Source organism: Pygoscelis adeliae, unplaced genomic scaffold, assembly GCF_000699105.1.
Source record: "Pygoscelis adeliae isolate BGI_AS28 unplaced genomic scaffold, ASM69910v1 Scaffold664, whole genome shotgun sequence".
Classification (NCBI taxonomy): Eukaryota; Metazoa; Chordata; class Aves; order Sphenisciformes; family Spheniscidae; genus Pygoscelis; species Pygoscelis adeliae.
The window spans coordinates 1,639,335-1,645,852 of NW_008824762.1; positions in this window are offsets into that span (position 1 = coordinate 1,639,335).

Below are 6,518 nucleotides of genomic sequence, written 5' to 3' on the forward strand. Positions count from 1 at the left end.
GGATTAATATTTGCAGAGAGTGGAAGCTGGGCAGGGTGGAAATAGGAAAAGAAGATAAGGATGTGGGATGATTTTTTTTGATCTGGACTGTGTGGTCCTACCTGCATCCCTGCATGGGCTGCGCCCGCAGAGCTCCCGGCTTCTTGTTTTCTCCCAAGAGTGCCGCGGTACCCTGGCCTGCTCCTGGGCAGAGGCGTTTTGTGCCGGTGAACCTTCAGAGCTGCCAATTCGGCACGTTTCCCCAAAGTGAGAGCAGGGAGGAAGGATGCTGTGGTCAGGGCGCTGACAGCTGGCAATGCTGCGAGCGGCCAGCGGGCGACACTGCCGCTCTGCTGCTCAGTGTTGCAAGGCTGCTGCTTGGCTGCATCTTCTCAGCTTCCCTTCCCATCTAGGAGGACGGCTCTGCTCACCTGTACGCCTACTATAGCTTCTTAGCTCGGTGTTTCATGCTTTCCCCCTAAAATAGACCGTGACAGTGATTTTTAGACTGAAACAGGCGTCTGTGCCAAAAGCGGTAAGGACATAGGAATAGGAGTGGGGAGGTTGGAGATGGGGGTTTTGCGGTCACATGTCACTTCTAACAGCTGAATTTGTGTTGTTGCTCTGTCCAAACCCTGTATATATCCTAGGAGAATTTGTTGTATCAACTACTATGTGATTTGGCCAGGTGATCCTCAAAATTTGTTGTTTCTTCTGGGAATCTAGGGTGAAAACAGGAATTCTTAGTAATTTTACTTACTGCTTCCAGTGTACTTGTTGAGCCTTAGTCAGGAACTTGGCTAGAGTTGTCTTAGGTGCTGTAGAAGCAGAGAGCAAAGTGCTGGCACCTGTCTTGGAGAGTGTGAGCTTACAGCAGTGTCTGACCCATCTGGATTGCTACAGCTATGGGAACTGGAGGAGGGTTTGATGGAAACGGAGACTTCGAATCTGAATGACTGTTTTGTAGATGTGGCTGAGCAGGTTGGTTGATCTGGGTTGCTTCTGAAAAGCAGGTGGGAAGGGGACCTCTTTCTCAGAGCGATCTGTCAGTCCCATGGGATTTTTATGCTGGATCAAGGATATAACCCAAGGGGATGGTGGCAGTAATCAAAGAGGCATTTCAGGAGCCCAAAAGAACTTGGAAACCAAAGACTGAATGAACTCAGGGCAACTGTCCTCATTCTGATTTCTCTGCTAAGCATTTATCCGCTTCTAAAAGAAAATAGTTGCTTTGGCTTTACCCCATTTGCGCTTCCTGCTCCCTCCTGCTCACTGACAGCCTGTTTGTCTGTCGGGGATCATGATACTGAGCCTTGGGGGCACCGTTTGTTGTGCCACACATTAAAGACTGTTGGGGTCTAGGGCTCACGGGGATGAGAAACCTCAGCCACAGGTGTTGGTTGTCCCTTCTGTGTGTCCTGACTTAAAGGCGGTGTGAACTCAGCCCATGTGCAGGTACTCAGAAAGGATGAGGGGAAATGGCCTCAAGTTGTGCCAGGGGAGGTTCAGATTGGACATGAGGAAAAAATTCTTTACTGAAAGAGTGGTTAAACATTGGAACAGGCTGCCCAGGGAAGTGGTTGAGTCACCATCCCTGGAAGTGTTTAAGACGTGTAGATGCGGCGCTTAAGGAAATGGTTTAGTGGGCATGGTGGTGTTGGGTTGACGGTTGGACTCGATGATCTTAGAGGTCTCTTCCAACCTTAATGATTCTACTCCCTTTTGGCTTTTTGTCTTACTTGGGGATTTGACTGTAATGGAGCCTGACAGGCATAAGTGATGGGCACCATGTTTTAAGGAGTATATCCTAGTGTAATTTCTAACTTACATGAACAGCAAATGTCTCGGCCTTACTGTATGATCAGCTGCCTTCATCCTTGTGCAAGATCAAGGGCTGCTCATTGCCTTCCTGAGCTTCTTCATACCTCTTCCTCCATGCTGCATCCCAGGGAGATTCCCAACAGCGCTCCAGAAACAAGAGTGACCAATGCAGGTGAGTTACCTTCCTGGGGCAGATATACCGTGACCTGGGAAATTTTTCTAGGTCTCTCCCTAGAAAGAAAAGAGCTTTAGTGATGAAGTTTATTGCTGGCTTTGCAGCTCAGAGCGTTGGCCCATGAGACAATCAGCCAGGATTGGGTATGATGTGAGCACCGCTTTAACGGGCTGCAAGTAACTATCTGAGTTTATATATTGTCCCAGCTTTGAGCTGCTGCTCATCTCACCTGATGTTCACCAGCTCCCTTTGAGGAAACAGAGCATCGCAGAGCTCGTGGTCCAGCTCCCATGAAAGAAGACGGCAGGCAGCACCCCTCTGCTTCCCAGCAATGCAGCATGGCTCACAGCTTTTCTTGGAGAAATGATTCCTCAAAGGATGCTGCAAAATGATATGCAGTGGCATGAGACTGTATTTCCAGTGGCTCAGGGTGACAGAGAATCACCTGCTTGAAACCAGCCCCAGTGCTCTGGAAGTGGGCAGTTGCCATTGGTAACATATCTTTTCTCTGAGTATTCGATCCTTAGCGGATGTCTTTTGAGGCATGGAGTGTGGCGGAGTTGTGGATATGCCTCAGGTGCCCTTATTAGATGCCTGGATGCATTTTGAAAATGGCTGCTTAGAAAATGTCTAATTGCTATTCCACATATTCAAAGTGTTTTTTTCTCTTGACAAGGCTTTGGCATGCCTTGGATTGCTAAATATACTTTCCTCTTGCAAATTCTTGGCAGGAATCTTTGTAAGGAATCATGCCAAGCAGTCTCTTCAAATGTTAACAAGCTCATCGGTGTGGCTTTCCCAGCGCAGGGTTTGTGCTCTTTTTTTTTTTTTTCACCCCCCTTCCCAAAAAAAACCCAACCCTTCTCCTTTCTTTACAGTGTTGCTCTGAGCATATGAACTATGGCAGCTCTGCAAGAAAGGAATTTTTCTAACCAGAGCTAAATAAAGTGGTTTTTTGGTGTTCAGCAGTTTGGTGTCACTGCCCTCCTGGGGCTCCTGTTGAGTTGGAAGTTTGGGTTTTGGGGTGCTTCTGGAAAACCTAATCCATTTCCTCTCTTCTTTTTCCTGTTTTTAGCAAGTTGGACTGTATCCTTGCATGGCAATCACAGATTTGATGTCTTTCTTTCAGTAGCCTATTAGCAAGTGAATGAGGCTGTCGTGCTCCCCTTTTGTTCACGCCTAGTGCTTATACTGGTGTAGAAGCAGCCCTGGAGCTGGTGCCTACAGCCAGGCAGGGACCCGCAGACCTGCAGGTCAGAGCTTCAGGCCCAGGCTGCCTCTCGGCCTCTGCCCCAGGCAAAGGGCAGTGCCGCTCGGGCATCTTAAACTGCCAAAGCAAAGAAAGGTGGGAGAAGCCAGTGTCTCCCTAAAATAAACCTTCTCCTAGGACTCTGGCATCCATTGATATGTCAGGCTACAAACCTCCCTTGAGCTTCACCGGAGACAATCTTGCATAAGCATTTGGAGAGCCAAAGGACTGGCTTTCCCTCGACCTTTGCCCACCTCTTGTTTCTTCTTTTGTCCTCTCTTACTCACCTCCTGGCCCAGAGTGTGAGCAGTGTCGCTGTGGGAAAGTGTCCGGAGCTTCCCGGTGCGCAGCCAGGGGAAGAGCACGGTCAGCCCTGCGAGGCTGCACGTCTGGGGCTTTGCTGGCAGCATGCCTCCACCTGATTTCTCAGGAGGCAAAATGGGTTGGAGCTGCCCTCACCAGCTCTGCTGTGGTATGCACGGTCACAACTGCCCCTTGCCCCTGTGGCAGCAGAGGGAGAGCTGGCCTGGGTTTCTTATTTTTGTGCAGTTACAAGCACAATATTGCTAGGTTACACCAGCTGAGGCTTTGGGCTTTGCTTTTAAAATGTGAATTCTGTAAAAGATTCCCTGGGCTTTGCTCTGCCTCCGACGTAGTCTCCTGGAGTTCGGTCATCTGATGGACACGCCTTGGGAGCAAGTGTTTGTGTTCAGGTTGGGATGTTAGATTCCCCGCCCTGTGCCCAGAGTCCCACCTCCTCTTCATGGAAAGAGCTCAACGGGGGATGCGGGGAAGCTGCTGCAGAGGAAATTGAGTTGTGAGGCCACAGAACCTGTGTTTATCACATTACAGCCTGGGATGAGCAGAGGTCTGGAAAGCCAAGGGCAGACCTTGGCACAGAAGAGGCCATACTTTAGACAACTGGAAGGGTAGTCCAGGCCGTGTGATGACTCCTTACTTTTCCACTAAGGTGCTTCTTGTTCACGCTCTCTCTGCTCGAAGTGTTGTGACTTTGGCCCACTCCCGTGAAATGGGCCCATTAACCTGGAGAGTGGAGAACTGCTCCTCGTGGATCTTGCAGCTCTCCTGTTAAAGATGACTTCTTTTTTGTCTTTTGTTCACCAAAATGGAATATTTTCAGCCTTGATTCAGTGGGCTTTTCCAAAGAGACCTCTGTCCACACCAGGGAATATTTATTTATAACTCATGAGTTTGGTTTCAGGAATTTGCTCTGTGAGCCCTCTCCATTTCTTTGATTAAATCTCATCTTGTAAGAGGAACATTTTATTCTGCAGCCCTTTCCCACCCTGAGACAAATGTCCTGCAAGTCACCGCTTTGCTCTCCCCTTCAGGCAGTTCTGGAACAGCTCCAGTTCTTTGAAAGTGTGGAGAGAGGACCCGATTCCTCCAAATAAATATTAGTTCATGGGATATGCTAAGTGGTGGACCAAGAGGGCACTTGCCTTTTTCACTGAATAAAGTTCTCCCAAGTCACCACCTACTACTGGGCCTCACTTTTGAAGGGAGAAGTTTTGATGCAGAACAAGATCGTCTCCAATATCCTGGCTGTGAGGCCAGATTGATTGCTTGAAGATAGGATCTTGGTCTCTATCAGTCACGTCTGTTTGCATTCAAGCTGTTGGATGTGAAACTGTTTTTACTGTAATGGATTGGATTTGAGATTAAAAGGCAAATCTGTAAAGGGAACATTTAAAAAAAAACAAAACCTTAAATGCAGAGTAGACCCAAGTCATGCAAGGGAAAAAGGGGAACAAATAAATAATCCAGGCATTAAACAACTAATTTTTAACCTTAGTCAGCTGAAGAGGTATTCTTCTTTGTGCACGAAGAATAAGAAAGAAATAAATGCTACCTCCTGTAGCAAGCAGAGGTGTTCATTCCAAAGTAGGTCCACCTCTGACAAAAATGTTGTGTATGCCATGATAGTCCATATGAAATTCAGATGAAGACTATACAGGTACCTATCAAAACAAAGAAGAAAATAGTCAAAGGAAAAGATGGAAGGTAATAAGCAATCAGACAGGTATGGAAGCCTAAAGAAGCCCGTTTGTGATCTGAGCCCATCAGCAGTCTGGCTGTGGCCAGGAGCTTTGGTTTGGATTATTCTTACCAAATCAGTGCTTAGCAGCTTAAGACAATGATGGTGTTTACAGTGTAGACCTTAAGCAGTGATAAGTCATTTCACATTGCTCACTTGGAGAATCCAAGGCATTAGACAGGGCAGTAGAGCTGCCAGTTGCATTACTTCTTATATTTCCAAAGGGTGGAGGTCACTGATCAGAGTGGTTGTACGTGGGGATCAGGCTACTTCATTTGGCCAATGTACTGTCCTCCCCTTTCCCACTATTTCCTTTTTTGGTGTGTTCTCACCTTACATGCACCTTCCTGGAGGATGTGAGGTCCTTGAGGCAAGGAATATCTTCTTGTTTTGCCCATCTGTGGAGAGCTGAGCACAGAGGACCCTGCCCGCTGCCTTTTACCTCTGTTGTTCATCTATAGGATGGAGATCACCTAAGCCTTTGAGAATACATTTCAGGAGCATTCCCTGCCATCACTGCAGGAAGATGGTACCCTTTGTGATGGTACCCTCCCTTTGTCAAAGGGAGAACTTGCCATCGCTTGCAGAAAAAGGGGTTGCATGGAAATGAGAGAGAGACTGGCTTGCGGTCTTGTTCTAAATCAGCTGCATTTTTAACATTCAGAAGCCAACAAAGATTAAAGACTCCTGGTCAACCTCTCTACTCCCTTGGAAAAAAAATAATACAAAGACTTGATAAATATTTTGCATTAATAAATTCCATTTGTCTTATAAAACAAAGTTTGCCAACTACCAAAGCAGGGAAAATATTTTACATAACTCTGAGTGCGACGTCTAAAAGGTTGCTATGAGCCTGGTTTGAACAACTCTTTCCACAGTCCAGAATGTGAAGGAATGCTAAGCTTTACCCAGGCTAGGACCAAGCTTGCTGTGTGCGTGTGCTTTTCTGCTGGCTGGTTGGTTTTATTGCAGCGGAAGTGGCAGGCTGGCTGCCTTCTGGTGAGTGGAGTCCAGCAGGTGAGAGGTAGGCCACAGAAAAAGAGATGAAGGCAGGAACATGGCCCAAAAGCTGTTTGTGAACCCAAAACGATGTCTCTCACTGTGCTGTGGGAACGTTGCTATAAAAGGCAGGAAAAGCACAGCTGTCTACTATTATTGTTTTGTTATTAATTTTTAAGGATGATGGTGATTAACCAGTGGAGCAGATTCCCCAGGGATGTTTCTCAGTCTGGGCT